The sequence below is a fragment of the Notamacropus eugenii genome, chromosome 3, assembly GCF_028372415.1.
Source record: "Notamacropus eugenii isolate mMacEug1 chromosome 3, mMacEug1.pri_v2, whole genome shotgun sequence".
Lineage (NCBI taxonomy): Eukaryota > Metazoa > Chordata > Mammalia > Diprotodontia > Macropodidae > Notamacropus > Notamacropus eugenii.
The window spans coordinates 366757872-366773166 of NC_092874.1; the positions used below are offsets into that span (position 1 = coordinate 366757872).

Below are 15295 nucleotides of genomic sequence, written 5' to 3' on the forward strand. Positions count from 1 at the left end.
ACAATAAATGATTTCAAAGAATTCTGACAGTTGCACTAGAGTCAGCTTGTATCAGAGGCAATTGTTAAATTTTCACTTTGAACATTTACACTTTGGAAATTGGAAAAAACTACAAATCAAGATTTGATTTATTGGTCTTTTTTTTTAAATTGTCTAAACCTAAGTGATCAAGGAAAAAATTGCAGAGAATTGGTTGCCAAACATTTACCAACACACCCTTGCCTGGACAACATAAACTGCTGTGGAATATGAAGGGTGCATAACTAGGGGGACAATGGCAAAACTGAAAAAGCAAGCCACTTTGAAGAATCTAAGAACTTTATTGCAATGACCAACCATGCCTCCAAAGAATCTGTGATTTGGCATGTTGCTCATCTCCTGATAGAGATGTGACGGATACAAGGTTCACAAAAGAATGAGAATTTTTGGACGTAGTTAAGGCATGGATTCATTTCAACTATGCTAATTTGTGGGGGTTTTTTCTTTCTCTCTCTTTTTAATTAAGGCCATCCTCCCCACTTAGGGCTTAGGGGAGGATGAACAGTAGTGATGTGCCCTCCCCAAAAAAGGCAATTATAACATTTTCTTTAAATGCAAAAACAACAACAACAAAAACAGAAATAAATTCAGAAAGAAAATGAGATGTGTAGGGCAGTTCATATGAAACAGAAATTCATAGTTTTAGAGAATCCTCTTTTTATTTTATTTTGCTTGACATTCAGAAGAAAAGATGAGAGAAGCAGTATGGAAGTTAGGAAAGTATTATATTTCAGAGCACCATACAATGCTAGACAAAATTTTCTTACTGGGAGTTCCTGGTATTAGTGAAATAATAGATTCAATCCTAAAAGGTCCTGAAAAGAAAGAGAGAAGAAACCATGATAAGAAAAGAAAGATCACAAAAAGTCTAAGAGGAGATGGAAGTAGAGAAGGAATAGAGTTAAGAGCAGTGGAAAGAAGAAAATAAGGAAAGACTGCTGTTTGTCCTTCATTCTCAAAGAGGATCAGGAAATTAGGTAGGTGATGCCTAACCTATAAGTGAATTGGATTTAAGTGAGGAAGGGCTATGCAAAGACACCAGTCTTGCTTTCTCCTCTGCAGCCCTCAGGGTCCAGGGATCAGAAATGGATCAGGGAAACTGGAGATGGCCCAGCATGCAGTGGGGGACATTGGTCTTTTCAAGCTAAGGTCTTTAACAGGACTCAGTTTGACAGTTGCAGTGCCCATGAACTGATATTCATATTACACCTCTTCTTTCATGCTTCTTCCAATCTCTATGAAATCATTTAAGCCTGGATTGTCCTGTGAAGAAACTGAATAGGGATATAGCTCTTTCCATTATTACAGTAGATGGACCCTTTATCTTGCATCTCTCTCCTCCTAAAGAATAATAGATATGTTTTTTTCTACTGCCTCTTCCAGATTCTCCCCGGTTAGTTAACCATCTCTTACTCTGAGAATCACCCTATTCAGATATGTAATTGTATCAAGACCCTTATGATGGTTTTCTACTCATCTTAAATCATTCTCCTTTTTTTTTTTTCCTGAGAGTTTAGTTCTTGGTTTATGATTTTGTTCCCTCTAGTCCTTCCCAATACATTATCTTTGGGGACTTCCATTGACATGTTGAGGTTCCCTTAAATTCCGCTCCTTCCCCTGTCATAAAACACCTTAATTCTCATTATCTGAACTTTTAGTCTATAACAGTCATACTGAAGAAATAGTTATAATCTTTGACTGATCATTTTCCACTGACATTGTACTGTACATTGCTCTGAAATTCCTTTATCTGACTCAAATCTCTTATTTTTCCATCTTTTGCTTTACCTTAAAATCTCCTAAATCTTTTCTCTGTCTGCACTTCCACTTCTAGTCATTCTATCCCCTTCTTGCTCTTTCGGGTACTACTCTGGTCTCACTTTTCTCTCAAAATATTGATCCTTTAAAAATTAGTTCAATTTTATGCTTTCCTCTATGCTTGAATTTTCCTCACATACACACCTACCCCATGCTATCACCATGAATCTCTTTCCAAATCTAAATCCTAGATTATTCACCCTATGCCTTCTGTTCTATAAATATGTTGCTAAATGATAATGGAGGAAGTCCACAGCATGATAGTTATATGCCAAATATAATTTTATCTAGGCCCTCCTGTTGTAGATCAGTCTTTCTATGCTTCTGTAATTGACTCTGGTTCCCACTCACTTCAGAATCTGATCCAAACTTTAACTTCTTTCATATCACTTACAATATCCCTGCCCCCCACCCCATTCTCAGTACAGGACCTTGCCAAATACTTCACTGAAAAAAAAAAACTGATGATATCCGTTGAAAGATTTCTTCCCCCCAAATCTATATTCTAAATCATTTCAACATTCCCTTCCATCTGTATTTTTCCAGTTGACTCTTTTTGAAAATGTCAGTCCCTCTGATTGAGTCCTTGATCCTACTTCCTCTCATATATTTCAGGATTCTCTTCTTCAATTATCCACTTTTCCCCCCTTACAAGCTCTTCTTAGGGAGTGATTCTTTTTCTATTACTTACAAACATGCTTGGATCTCCCCCATCTTAAAACAAAACAACAAAAACTTCACTTTGGTCTTACTGTTGCTTCAAACTTTCATCCTATATTCTCCGCCTTTTCACAACCCAAAAAGTTAGCCCTACTAACCTTCACATTCTCATCTCCTAGTCCCTCTCATACTCTGGCAATTTGTCTTCTTACCTCATCACTAAACTGAACTTGCTCTTTTCAGGGTTACTAATGATCTACTAATTACCATATTCAATACCTTTTTCTCAGTCTCTATCTCTTTGTAGAATATTCCATTTTTTACCACTTGCATTTTCCTGGACATTTCTTTTTCCCAAGACTTTCATAATGTGCTCTTTCCAAGTTATCCTACTATCTACCTGGCCTCTTTCAGACTCTTGTTGTATAATCAATTTTGTGACACTATTATTGTATAGGTATACCCTAGGGCTCTGTCCTTGGCCTTCTTCTTGGTCTATCTTCTTTCACATTATCTGTTGTAGTTTCAGATTTTTTCCTCCAAAGATATCCAATCTATATATATCTGGTCCTTGTCTCATAGTATCAGAAATTTTCTGTTCAACATCCCCAAGTGGCTGTTTATAGACATCTCAAAGTCAACATTTATAGAACATAATCCATCATTTTCTCCCAAATACTTCCTTATTTTCCTATTTCTGTTGAACACACCAATATAATCCAATCACTTATGTCTACAACTTTTTATTTTTTTCCTTTTCCTTTATCTTTCACATGCAATCACTTGACAAGTCTTGTTGATTTTGCCTCCACAATAGACTCCACATTTGTGCCTTTTCTTCATCTACATAGTAATCCCTTACTCTCTTTTCATCTGTATTCTATCAATAATATCCCAATTGATCACTTTCTAGTCCCTCCCCCTCTAATACATTCTCCTCACAACTGTCAACTTAATATTCCTGAAGCACTGGTTGAGCCATATCACTATCCTCCTCAAAAAGTGTCAATGGTTCTGTGCTTGTGGGATAAAATACCTGAAGTCCTCTACCTGTCTTTTAAATCTCTTCAATCTGTCTAGAGCCTACATACATTCTATGTTCTAGACAATTTGACCTGCTTCCTATGCCCAATAACATACCATTGTCTGTCTCCATATTTTGTAAAAGCTAGTCAGCAGCCCTAGAATGAATTTTTGTCTCATATTGTTTGACTTAGAGCAAATTCTGCTTCCTAGAGGCCTATTCTTATCCAGCACCACCCAGTTGTTAGTGTCCTGACATTAGAAATTAATTTGTGTGGAGGGCAGAGCCAAGATGGCAGAGTGGAAAGATGGACCCATAGAAGCTGCCTCTCATGGCTCATAAAATACCTGTAAGAAATGACTATAAACAAATCCCAGGGCAGCAGAAGCCACAAAACAACAGAGTGAAAGAGATTTTCAGCATAAGGCAGCCTGGAAGGCCAACAGGAAAGATCTATCACATTGGAGTGGAGAACAGCCCAGCAAGGGCCAAGTGACAGGTACAGGACTGGAGTAAGCTGGGGAATGGAACCCCAGGCAGAAGCTGTAGTTCCCAGATTACTCAACCCATAAATGCCAAAGGCAGCTTCAAAGGTCAATGAGAAAGCTCTTTTACCTGCATGACAAGCGACCTTGATCTGGTCCTGGCAGCTGTAAGGCAGCAACAGTTTCTGTGGCACAGCATCCGTTTTAGGAACCCTCAAACTAAAACCCCTGGAGGACTCACTTGGCTGATCTAGGTCTCAGCCCTGAGTGGTGCTCCTGGGGTGAGGAGGAATGTTTGTTGGTCTGGTGGACCTGTTGGAGCCTTTGGAGAGAGAACCCTACTGGCAGATTCTGGGCAGAACAGCTTGCTTGTGGCTATTCACAGACAAGATCCCAGGCCAGGAGAGGAGTAAGCTCCTCTTCCTTGATTGTGCCACCTTGGAGGAATTGAGAACTTACAGGTCCCCAGAGTATACCCTTTTCTTGACAAAGTTATTTGACAAAAGTCAAATAACTGCCTGGGAAGATGCCCAAAAAGGGGAGAAAAGGCTACAGAAGGCTACTTTCTTGGTGAACAGATATTTTCTTCCATCCTTTCAGATGAGGAAGAACAATGCTTACCATCAAGAGGAAGACATAAAAGTCAAGGTTTCTGCATCCAAAACCTCCAAAAAAATATGCAATGACCTCATGTCATGGAAGAGCTCAAAAAGGATTTTGAAAATCAAGTAGGAGAAGTGGAGGAAAAATTGGGGAAAGAAATGAGCGATGCAAGAAAATTTTGAAAAGCAAGTCAACAGCTTGCTAAAGGAGACCCAAAAAATACTGAAGCAAATAACACCTTTAAAAATAGGCTAGCTCAATGGCTAAAAGAGTTCCAAAAAGCCAATGAGGAGAAAAATGCTTTAAAGAGCAGAATTAGCCAAATGGAAAAGGAGGTTCAAAAGCTCACTGAAGAAAATAGTTCTTTAAAAATCAAAATGGAGCAGATAGAAGCTAATGAGTTTATGAGAAACCAACAAATTACAAAACAAAGCCAAAAGAAAGAAAAAACAAAAGATAATGTGAACTATCTCACTGAAAAAACAACTGACCTGGAAAAAATTATGGGACTACCTGAAAGCCATGATCAAAAAAAGAGCCTAGAGATCATCTTTCATGAAATTATCAAGGAAAATTACCCTGATATTCTAGAACCAGAGGGCAAAATGGATATTGAAAGAATTCACTGATCACCTCCTGAAAGAGATCCAGAAAGAGAAACTTCTAGGAACATGGTAGCAAAATTCCAGAGTGCCCAAGACAAGGAGAAAATATTGCAAGCAGTAGGAAAGAAACAATTTGAATACTGTCTAAATACAATCAAGATAACAGAAGATCTAGCAGCTTCTACATTAAGGGATCAAAGGTCTTGGAATATGATATTCCAGAAGTCAAAGGAACTAGGATTAAAACCAAGAATCACTTACTCAGGGAAACTGAGTATAATACTTCAGGGGGAAAAATGGTCATTCAATGAAATAGAGGACTTTCAAGCATTCTTGATGAAAAGACCAGAGCTAAATTAAAAATCTGACTTTCAAACACAAGAATCAAGAGAAGCATGAAAAGATAAAGAGCAAAGAGAAATCATAAGGGACTTACTGAAGTTGAACTGTTTAAATTTTTACATGGAAAGATACTTTTTTGTGATTCTTGAAACCTTTCTTAGTATTTGGGTAGTTGGAGGGATTACACACACACACACACACACACACACACACACACACACACACACAGATCACAGGGTAAGTTGAATAGAAAGGGATGATTTCTACAAAAATAAAATTAAGGGATGAGAAAGGAATATATTGGAAGGAGAACTGGAGAAATGGAATGGAGCAAAATATCTCTCATAAAAGAGGGAAGAAGAAGCTTTTTCAATGGAGGCGAAAAGAGGGGAGGTGAAAGGGAAAAAATGAAGCTTTCTCTCATCACATATGACTTCAGATGAGAATAACATGCACATTAAATTTGGTTTGAAAATCTATCTTATACTATAGGAAAGTAGGGGAGAAAAGGCTAAGTAGGATTGGGTGGATTATAGAAGGAAGGGAAATGGGAGGAGGGAGTAATTAGAAGTAAATACTTTTGGGGAGGGAACAGGTCAAAAGAGAGAATAGAATAAATGGGGAGCAGGATAGGATGGAGGGAAATACAGTTAGTCTTACACAACATGACTATTATGGAAATTGGTTGCAAAATTACACATATATAGCCTATATTGAATTGTTTGCCTTCTCAGTGGGAATGGGTGGAAAAGGAGGAAGGGAGAGAACTTAAAACTCAAAGTTTTAGTAACAAATGTTGAGAACTGTTTTTGCATGCTACTGGGAAATAAGAAATATAGGTAATAGAGTATAGAAATTTACCTTGCCCTACAAGACAAGAGAGAAGATGGGAATAAAGGAAGGGAGGGGTGTGATAGAAGGGAGGGCAGATTGGAGCAAGGGCCAACCAGAATACATGACATTTTGGGGTGGGGTGAGGGATGAGATGGGAAGAAAATTTGGAACTCAAAATTTAGTGGAAATGAATCTTGATAATGAAAAATAAATAAATAAGCATTAAAAAAGAAATTAATTTGTGTATATTTTATATTTAGTTCTTTATGTATAAATTCTCTCCCCTCCTCCCCATGAGGATTTAAGTTCCTTGAGGACAGCATTTATGGTTATTAGTGTCATGTCTTTGTCTAAGGATCTATACAACTTAAAGACTTCTTGAATTCCAAACTGCTTTTCAGAATAGTTGGACCAATTCACAATTCCCCAATAGTGCTTATCTTCCCAGAGCCTCCCCCCCAAACATATATCATTCTTCTTTCTAATAGATGAAAAGTGGAACCCCAAACTTGCCTTAATTTGTATTTTTCTTTTTGTCAGTGATCTGGAACATTTTTTCATATTCTTGGTGATAGCTTATATCTCTTCTCTTTAAAATTGACTGTTTTACATATCTCTTGACCATTTACATATAGGTGAATTAACTTTTTTGTGATATATTTGTATCCTATATCTTCTGTCCTCCTACATCTTGGATATCAGTACTTTAGCGAGGAAGTTTGCTGCAAACATCCTTTCCCTGTCAACTGTATTCCCATTAACTTCCACTATACTTATCCTTTCTCTGTAAATGATTTTAAGTTCCTTGCAATCAGACCATTTTTTAAGGTATAAGAAATGGTCTATTTCCATATGTACAGATGAATAGAGGGGAAAGTTAATGCTAAAGCCAGGGTATCCAGACAAGGGTTATATTTTGCATGTTTGAGAAAATCTGAAGAGGATCTTGGAGCTGGGGCAATCCCAGCTAAAACAATACTTCGTGGTTTATGCAGAGGATGCACTCTGAATTCTAGACCCACCCATTAGCCCTTTCATAGAGCCCATGTGATCTCTTAATAGTTAGCCAAAAACATTTATTAAGTGCCTCCTAAGTGCCAAGCACTGAGTTAACTAAGCTTTGGAGATATAATAAAAGGAAAAACAAGGTTCTTGCCCTTAAAGTGGTCACAATGTAATGTAAAGGTGGTGAGTGTTTGGCTTGGGTAGGGGAGATTATTTTGAAAATTAATAACAAGTTATCTATTTTAAGCTATGATGTAGAAAATATAGTCCTCTGATGCAGTCAAATTCTCTGATATAGTCAGAGACATAATGCTAATTGTGGCAGGTGGCTCATTTAATTTGTAATGAGTACGTATTATGGAAGGAAATTGGTTTACTGCATAAGAAAGTTAAAATCTGTAGACAATCACCATGCACCACTGTCTTTAATTACCCTTCCTTTATATGCCATCAACAGTATTTCGTAGTTCTTTGATGCTAATTAGATTATAATTTTTAAATAATAACCATGCATTAGTTATCAAAATGGATGGTATTTAGGTCAAAAGAACCAATGTTCATGTCAGATAATCCTTGGCTACATAGTGTCTGGGGAAAAAAAATTATAAAACAACACACCAAATACTTTCTAGGGACCCTTCATGATGACTGCAGTTTCTTTTACAAAACACAATTGTAGACATAAAAGTAAAAACAATACAAATAACCAAGTTTCAATGGTTCCAAATTTCAATGCTAATGAGTTTCTATGAAATATTTTGCATCAAAGGCCTATTCCATGTTGAGTTTACACAACTCAACTCGATTTAAGAATTATAAACATATCTTGCAAAAAGACAGTACCAATTTTTTTATAGCAACTAAATTCTAGCATAAAACTCCAAGGCAATACAAGTTCTATAAGAAATATTTATTGTATACTGAAAGCAGTCAGATAACACTTGGTACTTTTATTCTTCTTAACAGGATCAAGCTTGTTCTCCATCCTACAGCCCAACCTTTGGATTGGCCAGTTTTCTCCATAAATATTACAATGATCCTTCTCCCATGGTGGTAAATGCATCCTAAAACATAGTTTTCTACATCTCCTAACAATGAGAATGAGATACTTTCCTTTTTACATTATTATCACTCTTCCTAGAAATCATAGAATAGTGTGTACATAGCTACTAGACTTGTAATTAGGAGGAACTTTGCCTAAATTTCGCCTCTAATGCTTATTAGTTTAATTAACACAGAGTAAGTCACAACTGCTGACCACATCACAGTAAGATACTGTATTAGTAAGACTAATATATATTAAGCTATAAAAAGGTTGTGATCATCCTTGCTGGAGAGAGTTTTCACAATGAATCTCCTTTTGTGGAAATTACAGACCCATCTCATGTTCCGCTTACTTATCTTTTCCAAATGCTATTCTAGAAAACTTTCATACTCCGACTTGGAATTCCATTTCATTTTTGGACCACAGACAGTATGGATCTTCTCTGAAATACTTACCTTAACCTCCCCTTGGGGACAAGGCACTTGTTGATCCATGGCTCAAGTGGTGATAAGAAGGAGTAGACTTCTAAGTGCTCCAGAATGTCAATACCACCCTGTGACATCATAGAATCCTAGAATCATTTAGAATCTGAAAAGATTTATGGGGATCATGTTATATTTGCACATCAAGTAGGAGAACAGCTAAATAATACAAACAAATAAAATAGCTATTTATATATGTATATATATGTGTAACATATTTACATATATCTGCAATATATGTTTATATATATTTACATATTATTTTTGGATGTGCATCTGGGAATAGAAACTATACAACTTTCATTGCCAGTACAATTCTATGTGTAATCAATAATAAAAACAAAAAAATGTACTTGGGTTTCTCAAAATTATGAGCTGATTATAAGTATGGGAAGGCACTGCCATTCTGGACAAAGTTTCCATCCAGAAAGATCTGGGAAGCACATTTAGTCTGTTTTTAAATGATCAGACTCACTAATTATAGAGAGGTAATTTTGTTGATAAATTCTTTGGTTATTGAAACCTATAAAACAACAAGAAAATGATGACCTTCAACATCATGTGTTATCTTCTGCTTTTCCTATGATGGTAACAGAGTTGTAGAAAAGGAAGCAAAGGGTGCTTAGAGTCAATATTTTTAGAAGGACTATAAACTTTAATTTGGCTTTTAGTACTCCAAATGTGAGTTTTTTGCTCAGTGATCAATGAAAAGATATACTAGTCACATAACTGAATCATATCACATCTGACTATCTCAGCATAAATGAAACAAAAAAGAGAAGGAAATTAAAGGTCTATGTTGGTAGGGCTCACAAGTCCTCCTTAGAGATACAAAGAAGAGGACTGACAGAACTGGTTTTATTGTGCACAAAAGGCAAACATATATGTGTATGTGTGTGTATATATATATACACACACACATATGTATATATATACACATATATATGTACACACAAACACATATACATACATTCATCTCCACATACACTTATGCATATATACACATATATGTGTATGTATATGCACCCATACACACACACACATATATATATATACATATAATTTCATGAGACATTAGTCATCAAATATCACATTGATCATGGTATATCATATATTTGCAAAGAGATGATCATGAAAATAATTTCAGCTTAATTATCAATAATCTCTTTCAGGAGGAAAAAGGAGTAGAAAAATATCATGAAACACTCAGCAAAAACCTCCAAACTAATTCAGAATTCATGAGGATCATCAATTACCTCAATTCAAAAGTAAAAACAAGTGGGAGTAGGCAAGAAATATATAGGAAAATATGGGATGGGAATGAGGAATAAGCATCCAAAGACTTGTCAATTACACAGAAGTATCTATATCATGAATATTATTTCCAGAAGAGAATCAGTAGATGCTGGACACAATAAGCACTAAATATCAAAAATATTAAATTTATTGTACTTTAACAGACAGAAAATTACTCATTACTGATTGGAAGTCATTCCTGAATCAGATCTCTGTGTTCACAGTTGCCTAACTGACTTAGAGCAAAAATCAAAACAAAAAAACTAAAATAAGGAACAAAAATGAGAAAAAAGGATCCTGCATGCAATTGAAACAAGTTCATGCCGATGTATTCAAAAAGATTATTGATAATAACAATGAGTAATGGGCAGAAAAAAGATAACTGATGATTATTTTATTCAGAAGTCTCCAGCAAAGTGATCAAAAAGACCTAAAAAAGTGCCTTAGTGGCATCACCTGGATAGAATCAGCCTCGAAACTATGGGTGACCAGAGTGGAACAGAACAGGTTAGAGACTGAAGAGTCAGCAATGAAACAGAAGTTTAATTTCAAAGTGAGAGAAATGGTCTGCAAGCAAGGACACATGCCCAGGAGCACTGCCCCTAGTGGTGATTGGGAGGTTGAACCTGAGGCATTGTGGGAAGATCTCAATACTTACAGTATAAACCCTGACCGTGAGATATAACAGCAACAACGTGACACTTTTGATTCATAACAGGGCTTCATGGATACAGCAGGGGCTTGTCTCAGCCTGGTACTAGTTAAAGTGACACAATAATTATATGAAACAATACTGGAATTTTGCTGTGGCTAGATCATCCAGAATGTGAGTGCAAAGTATTGTTGTTATGCCAATCTTGGGTCAGAGTTTGCTTGCTGGGCCTCATCTCTGGAAAACAGTGTGCCTCCTGATATCTTGACACTGAGCATACATTCTATTTATTTGCCAAGTAAAATGAGATGGCAGCCAAAGGCAACACTGGTTTTTAGAATCTAATCTAATCTGTAAACGCTCATGGAGAAAGATGACAAAAGATCATTAGCAGTTTTACCTCATAAGGTAGAGAGAAACAACAAAAACTCCCAAAACAATCCCTCCTCCAAAAAATAAAGAAAAAAAGAAAACAGGTTAAAGAAAGCTTAGCAAGAGGCATTACTAACCAGTCATATTAAAAGTATTTAAAAAATAAAACTTGGAGGTAGACAAGAAACACAAGAAAAATACAAAAGATCTACAAATATTTTATGATAAGCTATATTATCAAATAAAAGAACAAAAAGACTAGCAAACTTATTTTCTAACTTCACAGTTACCAATGTAATTTATCTGAAGAGGTAGAAGAGATATTAAACAGAGCAAAGGCGAGAAAAGCAGGTTATTCAACTAAGAGTACATAGAGAAGATCCATGATAAGGGTAATAGATCTGTGAGAGTAGTAAGGGATGAATCCACCATGGATCTGAATGAGAAGATTCCAAAAGTCTGGAACACATCTCAAACCTTATTGGTATAGGCCCTACCCCCACCACCAAAAAAAGATGATTTAGAGAATTTCATCAACTATTGAATTAAGAATCTGTTTTCTCATTTGAATAACATCATTGTGAGAATATATATATATATATATATGTATATATACACACACACACACACACACACATACACACACGTGCATTGTGGGAATATTCAATGAAGGTGTTGCTAAGGAACAGTCTGACTTTTATAAGTGATATTCCACAATAAACTTCCTGTTTTCCATGATGGAAATAAATAAAACATGTAGAAACTATAAGATTCCACTGTATTTTTTTATGTTTTAATGTATTTTATTTGGTAAAGCAAAAAGCCACCTTTAAAGCTCTCTCCTACTGAGGTCTTCAGTCTATATAAAAACATCAGATGAAATAATTTATTTGCAACATTTTTATTACAGCTCTGGCTAATGTGTATTTTAATCCTGATTTTTGTGTTCTGAATTACTTCATGGATAAATTTACTTTTTACCTTCAAATTTATCATTTTTAATGGTACAATAATATTTCATTATAAAAAATTACTAAAATTTAGTAGCTGTTTCTCAATTGTTGAACAAATAGGTTGCTTCAAATTATTTGCTTGTATAAATAAGACATCAATAAATATTTTAGTACAGATGTATCTTTTTGACTTTTAATATCAGCCTTAAATTGTATCCCTAGTAATGCCCTTAGTAGATTAAATAGAATCCTCAATTTTGTAATAATTATTGACTGCCAAATTTTGTGAGAAAAAGTTTACACAAATTTACAATTTCACCAACTATAATTTAACATCAAGAAAACACAAGTGCTTCATCAACCACCACCACACCATCCATATGTGAAACCATTGGTTACAACAAATGGAGAAGTTTTGAATGCTGTGGATAAGTTCACTTACCTTGGTAGTGTACTTTCCAGGGATGTATGCATTGATAATGAGGATGATGTATGCATTGCCAGAGCTAGCTCAGTGTTTGGGAGGCTCCAAAGAAAAGTTTGGGAGACGAGGTATTAGACTGACGACCACACTGAAGGTCTACAAAGCCGTTGTGTTGACTTCATTGTTGTATGCCTGTGAAACATGGACAGTCTACCAGAACTATGCCAGGAAACTGAATCACTTCCATTTGAACTGTCTTAGGAAGACTCTGAGGATCACCTGGCAGGATAAGGTACCAGACACTGAGGTCCTTGCTCAAACTAAACTGCCAAACATTCAAACTGTGCTTCAAAGAGTGCAACTCTGATGGACTGGCCACGTTGTTTGACTGCAAAATTCTTGCTTGACAAAAAGACTATTTTATGGAGAACTTGCATGGGGCAGGAGATCACATGGTACCTGGAAGAAGCTATACAAAGACATTCTCAAGGCCTCTCTCAAGGACTTTGGAGTTGATTGTGAAATGTGGGAGATGAGGGCAAAGAACTACTCAATATGGAGGGCCCACATCAGAAAAGGTGCTACGCTCTATGAGAAAATCAGAATTGAAACAGCCCAAAGGAAACATAAGAGGCACAAATTTGGACTAACCACCCCCAATCTGTGGTCAAGCATTCCAAGCTCATATTGGTCTGATTGGCCACAGTCCTCCACATTGAAGCTTCATTTTATCATGGTGATGTCATTTTGGTCTTCTTAGAGAAGGAAGGAGGAGAAGCTTGCAAAGCCTGGCTGTCCCTGTGATTCTTGGGTTTCTCTTTTTACCCAGGAGCCCCGAGGGTCTTCTCCCAGTTAGCCTTTTATTTTTTTTTATTTTATTTTACTTTTTATTAAATGGACCATCCCTTGAGCAACTACTCAAAGAAGCCTATTCATTGAATGGGTGCTTCTCACTCAAAGTGAGAATGCTATAAGAACTTAGCCTGAAAGGGCCAGTGAATCACAATGCATCCTGGGCCATCTCCAGATGTCCTGAGGAATATGAGGCCACTGGATCCAGATGGCACAGGAGAAGAAAGTGAGGCTGGTGACCTTGCACAGCCCTCCCTCACTCAAATCAAAATCAACTGCAAGTCATGTCATCATCTTGATGTCATGGTCCTCTTCAAGAACAAAGGACAAACACAACAACAAACCTCTGTGATTTACTTTCAAGGAATTTGTTTTATTTACTCCCTGGAAGAAACTGGAAGACTCCAGTGGGAGAAGAAATACAGGACAAGGATTTTTTTAAACTGAGGCCATGGAAACAATTGCTCTACCATGCTTGTGATAGAAGAGAGGCGCCACAGGACAGAAACCCTGAGAATGAAGAAAATATTTGGTGGACTATATAGTAAGGGTGTCTGGCTGTTGTGTCCATTGAAGAAGGTAAGATAGCTCTGACTCCTGGATGGGTGGGGGAGGGTGGGATTGTCTGATCTTTGGTGTTTTTCCTGGCTGAGAATTCAGGCAATCACAGTACCACTTTCTCCCCTTTCACTCCTCTTTCCTTTCAAGAAAACAAATGCTTTAATTCAGTATTTTCTGTTCTTTAAAGTTGTTTACTTGCTGTTTTAATTAGCTTCAGTCTGGACTCACCCTCACTGAGTCCAAAGTCCAGTAGTTAGAACTCCTCCATTCCTAGGAACTCCTTGAAATGGGAGAAAGAATCATAGCAAATTTTTGCTGCCTTAAGATGAGGTACTGCTCCCTTCTCTATGGGAGTTGTGTAGGGACTCTCCCTCATCTTTATTCCTGAATTCTGGATTGCCACCAAGTTATCTAAGAGATGTCTTAATGACAAATTATAAGACACTGAAAAAGGCAAACTGTTTTCCTATAACATATAAAAATGTATTCTTAAAACTGTTATCATTAATAATGTAGTTTGAAAGAAAGGTTATGGCTGAATTGTGTATGATGGGGGATTCTAAAAAAGTCATCAAGGAAAGGTAAGAAGCAGCAATTATCTCATAAAAAATGGAATATGAAAGGAAGACCTGATACTGAGGAAGCAGGTGGGAGCAAAGAATTGGTAAAGTTGGAAACTTACTCTCATTTGGGTAGAAGAGGAAAAAAAATGTACTTACGAAGAGGTGTAGAAGTCTTCTGAACTGTTATAAAAGTGAGAAAACTGGCATGGGAGGGACTATTCAAAGAGTGTATAAGACAAATTAAAAATATAAAAAAAAGACAAAAATTACATGATAATTTTGTTGTCTATTTGAAAAGAATAGCAAGTTGTGCATAGCAGACATGCAGTTTCACTTACAATTGTCTTTTTTTATTATACTATCTTATGGAAATGCTTATTTTATTCCATAAATTAAAAAAAAAAAGTCAAGGCCACTCTCAGCAATTTCCCCTTAATCTCCAAACAAATCCACATCATATGAAGGAAAAAGAAGACCTGTAAATTGAGGGTGTTCTGAGCCATTTCCCCTGGTGTACATAGATCTTCTATGGGGACAGGGATTTTGAGGACCAAATGATGCCATGCAGGGGATGGAATATGGAAGGTCCAGGAAGGGTTAACTAGGGCTTTGTCTAAAAGAAGTCTATCTTTATCAGGTTTGTCTTCTTAGAGACTAGATCCTAGGTACTGCTGGATTGG

General features: G+C 36.4%; 1 long non-coding RNA gene across 1 annotated transcript in view; it reads right to left on the reverse strand.

Moving 5' to 3' along the window:
• The window catches only part of LOC140531676 (uncharacterized), a 43463-nt gene that overhangs the window by 21201 nt on the left and 6967 nt on the right, over positions 1 to 15295 (reverse strand). Inside the window, exon 2 of the long non-coding RNA XR_011976397.1 lies at positions 8916 to 9048. This is a non-coding gene — a long non-coding RNA (uncharacterized lncRNA). The remainder of the gene's footprint in view (positions 1 to 8915; positions 9049 to 15295) is intronic.